Here is a 6,424-nt window from a genome sequence, read left to right on the forward strand (position 1 = left end):
AGTGCTCAGTAGGATGCTTTCTGTGAGTGACTAGAAGCCCTGGATGGTGGCCAAACAGTGACTGGGAGCTCCTTGGAAATCTCCAAAACCAGGAAATACTATTTTCATTCAGTTACCTTTCTTTTTTTACCTGTAAGTACCAAATACCATAGCTACTAAGTATATAAAGCAAAAACTATAAAGCAAACAAGTGGGAGATTTCAATATGCATATTCAAAATTAGATTAAGGAGGGAAAACCTAAGTAATGACATAGAAGAAGTGAATATACAATTGGTAATATCTATTAGCAGCCCAATGTGGAATTTTACATTCTTCAAATAGATCATATAATTTTAAAAAATGTCCCTGGAATATTTACAAAAACTGATCATGTGTCTAGTCAAAAAGAAACTTTAAAAACAGAAGTAGAGATGTTATAATCTATGTTCTCGATAACTATACAATGAAACTGGACATTAAGAAACATTCCTCTCTAACTCTTGGCTCAAGGAAAAAAAATAAAAACAGAAATTGCAAACTACCTCCAAGGCAGCAAAAATGAGAACACATAAACTACAAATTTATGGAATATAGCAGAAGTTATATTCATAGATGAAATTCATAACTGTAAGTGGTATCTTTATTAAAGGATGGCTAAAAATGAAGGTACCTTGTACTCATCTTAAGAAATTAAAATATCCACAAAATCAACCAGAATATATTAATAAATATAACATCTAAAATTTACGAAATAGAAAAGAAACCAAAAAAGCTAGAAAGTTTAAATAAACCTGGAACCTGGTTATTGAAAAGATTAAAAAATAGTCAAATTTCTCATAAGCCTGATTAAAGAAAAAAAGAATGAGAAAAACAGAACTAGAAAGGAGAAATGAGTCATAATACAGATGTGGAAAAGATGAAAAAAATCCAAGAAAAATCTTCATGAAACTTTATGGTAATATATTTGGTAATTCAGGGGAAACTGGTGTTAAAATAAATATAAATCACTGCAATTGATCAAAAAAGAGGACTATTCAAGTATACTAAATGCTATAGAAAATACTGGAACGGTGAGTAAAAACAATCCACTAAAGAAGTTAATAGGGCTAGATGGCTTTGTGGCTGAGTTTCATCAAATCCTTAGAAATCATGCATTCAAGTATTTAAACTATTCCAGATCACAGGAAAACGTGTAGATTTTCTCCACATTTCATAAAACCAGCATTATCTTAACACTTACAAAACACAGTGCAGATAAAACACAGCAGTCCCACCTCTTACGGATATAGCAGTAAAACATTTCAAATTAAAATATAATAAAATGGAGCCCAGCACTGTATCAAAACATACACACCATAATGCACTAAGTAGAATTAATTCCAGGAAGGCAAAAATGGTTCGAAATCAGGAAAACTGTATCAGTGCAATTTTGTATGTTGAAGGAGAAAATTCACGTGATTTTACTAGAGAAAGCAAGATGAAGTCACAGGAGCGCCATAATCAGGAAAGCAGCCAAGGTCATTGCGGCTAAGACCAGATACCACCAAAACCAGCACAGAGTGGTAGTGCTGAGGACTGATCATCAGTAAGGCCACGTGAGCCTGGAAGAGCCAGGAGCTAATAATCACTTGAATCAGAAGAGGCCTGCAAAGGCTCAAGACTGATTAAATTCCTTTAGGAAGGGGGGGCCTCTGCAGATTGTCAGATCCTCCAGACGCTGACTCTTCCACGTCGAAAGGCAACACCCACTGAAGGTTCTGCCTGCTTCATCTCTGAACTACTAGAGACCCCTCCACTGCTTGAGCGTAGTGAGTGGCAAGTATCGGGAGCTGACCTGGACCAACTGGAACCAGATGGAATCCTCATCTCAACCACACAAGCATGGACTAACCTTGCATTTGGTTTGTTAACTTCTTATCTCTTGCTGTATATTGTTTGCTGTGTGACTTGTTTCATGTGCTGGGTATGAAACCAAGTTAAATGCATACTGAAATGTCATTGAGTTGGAATCCTGAATCTGCTTTGTGCCTATGTTAATCTTGTTTTATGACTGAATAAAGCTGAATGAACTGAATAAAGCTGTGCAGAGACACAACTCGTGTATGTGCCTTTACCCTATACTCACAACACTTACCAATAAGATGAAATTCTTAGAAGGTATTTGTTTTTGTTTTTGTTTTTTAAAATATTGTATTTATTTATTTGACAGACAGAGATCACAAGTAGTCAGAGAGGCAGGCAGAGAGGCGGGGGGGGGGAAGCAGGCTCCCTGCTGAGCAGAAAGTCCGCTGCAGGGCTCCATCCCAGGACCCTGGGATCATGACCTGAGCCAAAGGCAGAGGCCTAACCCACTGAGCCACCCAGGTGCCCCGGAAGGTATTTATTAATATTTATCTGACATTCCCAATAAAAAGTCCATGTAAAATAGGAAAAGAAATTACTTATGATGAAGACCATAAAAAACTAACAGCAAGAAATGAAAATTGTTTATGCTAACCATTCCATAACATAAAAACACAATATTTAAACCAAACATTTAAGAAAATGAAATAACTGTACCCCTGGGGATAAAAATATATGCTTATAAAAAATAAAAAATTAAAAAAAATGAAATAACTTCTATACATTTAGAAATAAAGAGACAAAATTGTTTTCTTGGAGATATGATTATGTAAATAGAAAACCTTAAAAAATCCAGTAATATGAAACAGAAGAAAAAACTGGAAAGTTGATTGGTATATTTTATCTATTTATTTATGGTATATCATAATTAAAAGGACCTAAGATGCCATAGATTTTAAGATATCCCATTAAAAATGTAATTATAATTAAGATGTCATTATTATAGGATATATTCCACTTTTAAAGATGTTAAAATATGTATTCCAGAATTGATGAAATAAGATAGGTATGAAAAAAGCAATAGTTCTTCTGGGTACCAACAATAGTCTGAAAATCAGAAAACCTGCACTATAGTGGCAAAAAACCATGTAATGCTTAAGAAAAAATTCATCAAGAAAGATAAGGACTTTACATGATTAAAAAAACCCTCATAATTTCTTTTTTAATTATTATTTTTTAAAGATTTTATTTATTTATTTGACAGAGACACAGTGAGAGAGGGAACACAACCAGGGCGAGTAGGAGAGGGAGAACCAGGCTTCCTGCGGAGCAGGGAACCCGATTCAGGGCTCTATCCCCGGATCCTGGGATCATGATCCGAGCCTAAGGCAGTCACTTAACCAATTGAGCCACCCAGGCGTCCCAAAACTTGTAAATTCTTACGTAAAGACGTAATACTCTCTGAACAAAAGGATCAATATGCCATATTTTTAGATGAGAAGAGTTAAAGCGGCAAAAGTATCCATGCGCTCAGAATTAATACAAAATTCAGTACAATGCCAGTTAAAAACCAGACGGTACTTTGAGGGGAGGATTTGACAAGATGATTTAAAAATTCATATTGAAGAATATTTAGAATAGTCAAAAAATTAAGAAAATAAGATGGTGACGTAGGATTAAGTATAATAGGCAATAAAAATTTCTATAAATCTACCTCAATTCTAAATGGAGGGAGACTAGCTTGGGATCTGACGAACTGATTGGGGACAGGAAAAAAGAACATTGTATTTTAATTCAGTGGGAAAAGGATAGTTCGGCTCCTTAATGGTGCTGTCAAAACTGGCTCTGCACCCCAAGAAGAAAGTAAGAGAAAGCCCTCATCTTGCACTATATAAATTCCAGAAAGACTGAATCACAACTAGTAAATCATACAACAGGAAAATGTCAGAGGTACTATGTAAAGATCAATAGTGGAAAAAATATAGACAAACACAAGTGACAGCTAAAGTGCCATTACCTGTGACATAAAAGGAGAGTTTGCACATTGATATCCATAAGACAAACACATCAAAGGAAAAATGGATAAAGGATTCATAATTCATAGAGGAACAAGTCCAGATGGACAGTAAACAAAATGATACTCAGCTTCTGTGCGTGTCAGAGAAATACAAGTTAAAATGAAAATGAAATAGCTCCATTGACACATCAGTGTGCAAAAATTTAAAGGAGTATTATACCTACTATAGGTTGGAATTTGGGGAAAAGGACAATCTCATGCATGGTTGGTGGGGTACGTTTTGGGGACGTAATCAGGCAATATTTTTGAAAATAAAAAATGTACATACTGTTTGACTTAGCAGCTCCATTCCAGTGAGTCTGTGGCATAGAAATAGATGTGTTAGTCCACGGGAGTGGACAGCTCTGTCTGAAGAGGCATGATGCTGGAAAACAAAGTGAATAATCATTAGTAGAAGAATGAGTGAATTAAACGGCGGTCTGTTAAAAACATGGAGGGTTTCCTGGGTGGCTCTGTTGGTTAAGCATCTGACTCTTGATTTTGGCTCAGGTCATGATCTCCGTGCTTAGTGCGGTGTCTGCTGGGCTTTCTCTCTCCTCTCCCTCTGCCCCGGCTCCCACTCATGCTTTCTCGGTCTCTGTCTGTCTCTTTCTTAAATAAATAAAATCTTTTTTAAAATTTTATTTATTTATTATTATCTTTCTTTCTTTCTTTCTTTCTTTCTTTCACATAGAGAGAGACAGTGGGAGAGGGAACACAAGCAGGGGGAGTGGGAGAGGGGGGAGCAGGCTCCCCACTGAGCGGGGAGCCTGATGCAGGGCTCCATCCCAGGACCCTGGGATAATGACCTGAGCTGAGGGCAGACACTTAACGACTAAGCCACCCAAATAAATAAAATCTTAAAAAAATCAAAACATGGAATATTACAAATCTGCTAAAAGAGTTCGACCTGTAATAACCTACTTTGAAAGGATATTTTGCAATGTTACGTGAGAAAAGCAAGATGTAATCTTGCATATAATATGATACCATTTTGATAAAACAATGATTCCCCTCATACGTATGTAAAAGGTATGAGCATAGGCTCTCTGCTCTTCCCCGCTCGACAGACAGCCGCATCTTCAGGTGCAGTGCCAGCCGTGTGCCTGAGACACCATGGTGAAGGCTGGAGTGAACGGATTTGGCCATATTGAGTGCCTGGTCACCAGGGCTGCTTTTAACTCTGGTAAAGTGGATATTGTCGCCATCAATGACCCTTTCGTTGATCTCAACTACATGGTCTACATGTTCCAGTATGATTCTACCCACGGTAAATTCCACGGCACAGTCAAGGCTGAGAACGGGAAGCTTGTCATCAATGGGAAGTCCATCTCCATCTTCCAGAGTGAGATCCCGCCAACATCAAATGGGGCGGTGCTGGTGCTGAGTATGTTGTGGAGTCCACTGGGGTCTTCACCACCATGGAGGAGGCTGGGGCTCACTTGAAGGGCGGGGCCATCTCTGCTCCTTCTGCTGATGCCCCCATGTTCGTGATGGGTGTGAACCATAAGAAGTATGACAACTCCCTCAAGATTGTCAGCAATGCCTCCTGTACCACCAACTGCTTGGCTCCTCTGGCCAAGGTCATCCATGACAACTTCGGCATTGTGGAGGGACTCATGACCACCGTCCATGCCATCACGCCACCCAGAAGACTCTGGACGGCCCCTCTGGGAAGCTGTGGTGTGACGGCCGAGGGGCTGCCCAGAACATCATCCCTGCTTCCACTGGTGTGGCCAAGGCTATAGGCAAGTTCATCCCTGAGCTGAATGGGAAGTTCACTGGCATGGCCTTCCGTGTCCCCACCCCCAATGTGTCTGTTGTGGATCTGACCTGCTGCTTGGAGAAAGCTGCCAAATATGATGACATCAAAAAGGTGGTGAAGCAGGCATCAGAGGGCCCCCTTAAGGGCACCCTGGGGTATACTGAGGACCAGGTTGTCTCCTGCGACTTCAACAGTGACACCCACTCCTCTACCTTCGATGCTGGGGCTGGCATTGCTCTCAATGACCACTTTGTCAAGCTCATTTCCTGGTGTGACAATGAATTTGGCTACAGCAACTGGGTGGTGGACCTTATGGTCCACATGGCCTCCAAGGAATAAGAGCCCCCTGAACCGCCAGCCCTAGCCAGAGCAAGAGGAAGAAAGAGGGCCTCAGCTGCTGGGCAATCCCTGCCCCAACTTATCCCCTAAAACACTGAGAATCTCCCAACCTCCACTATTTCCATCCCAGACCCCCTGAAGAAGCGGAGGGGCTTGGGGAGCCCTACCTTGTCATGTACCATCAATAAAGTATACTGTACCCAGCCCCCCAAAAAATAGGTATGAGCATAGAAAAAGACAAAAGTAGATGCTTGACATTTGTTATCTAGCTGGGAGGTGAAGAGAGGAGAAGGAAAGGGGGAGTGGGAAGAAGGATAAGGAAAGGAAAAGATACAATATGCAAAGAGTGAACTTTGAGCAAGAACGTGAGAAAAAAAAACTCGAACAGCAAATAACTCTAGGAGTTCAGAATTAAATGTCCTGATAGAAGACGGCATCATT

The 6,424-nt window shown here is 39.8% G+C and overlaps 1 pseudogene; it reads left to right on the forward strand.

The window, feature by feature from the left end:
• The first annotated feature begins 4,980 nt into the window (after nucleotides 1-4,980).
• On the forward strand, nucleotides 4,981-6,199 carry LOC131839246 (glyceraldehyde-3-phosphate dehydrogenase-like; annotated as a pseudogene).
• Nucleotides 6,200-6,424: the final 225 nt, after the last annotated feature.

Source organism: Mustela lutreola, chromosome 8 (genome assembly GCF_030435805.1).
Source record: "Mustela lutreola isolate mMusLut2 chromosome 8, mMusLut2.pri, whole genome shotgun sequence".
Classification (NCBI taxonomy): domain Eukaryota; kingdom Metazoa; phylum Chordata; class Mammalia; order Carnivora; family Mustelidae; genus Mustela; species Mustela lutreola.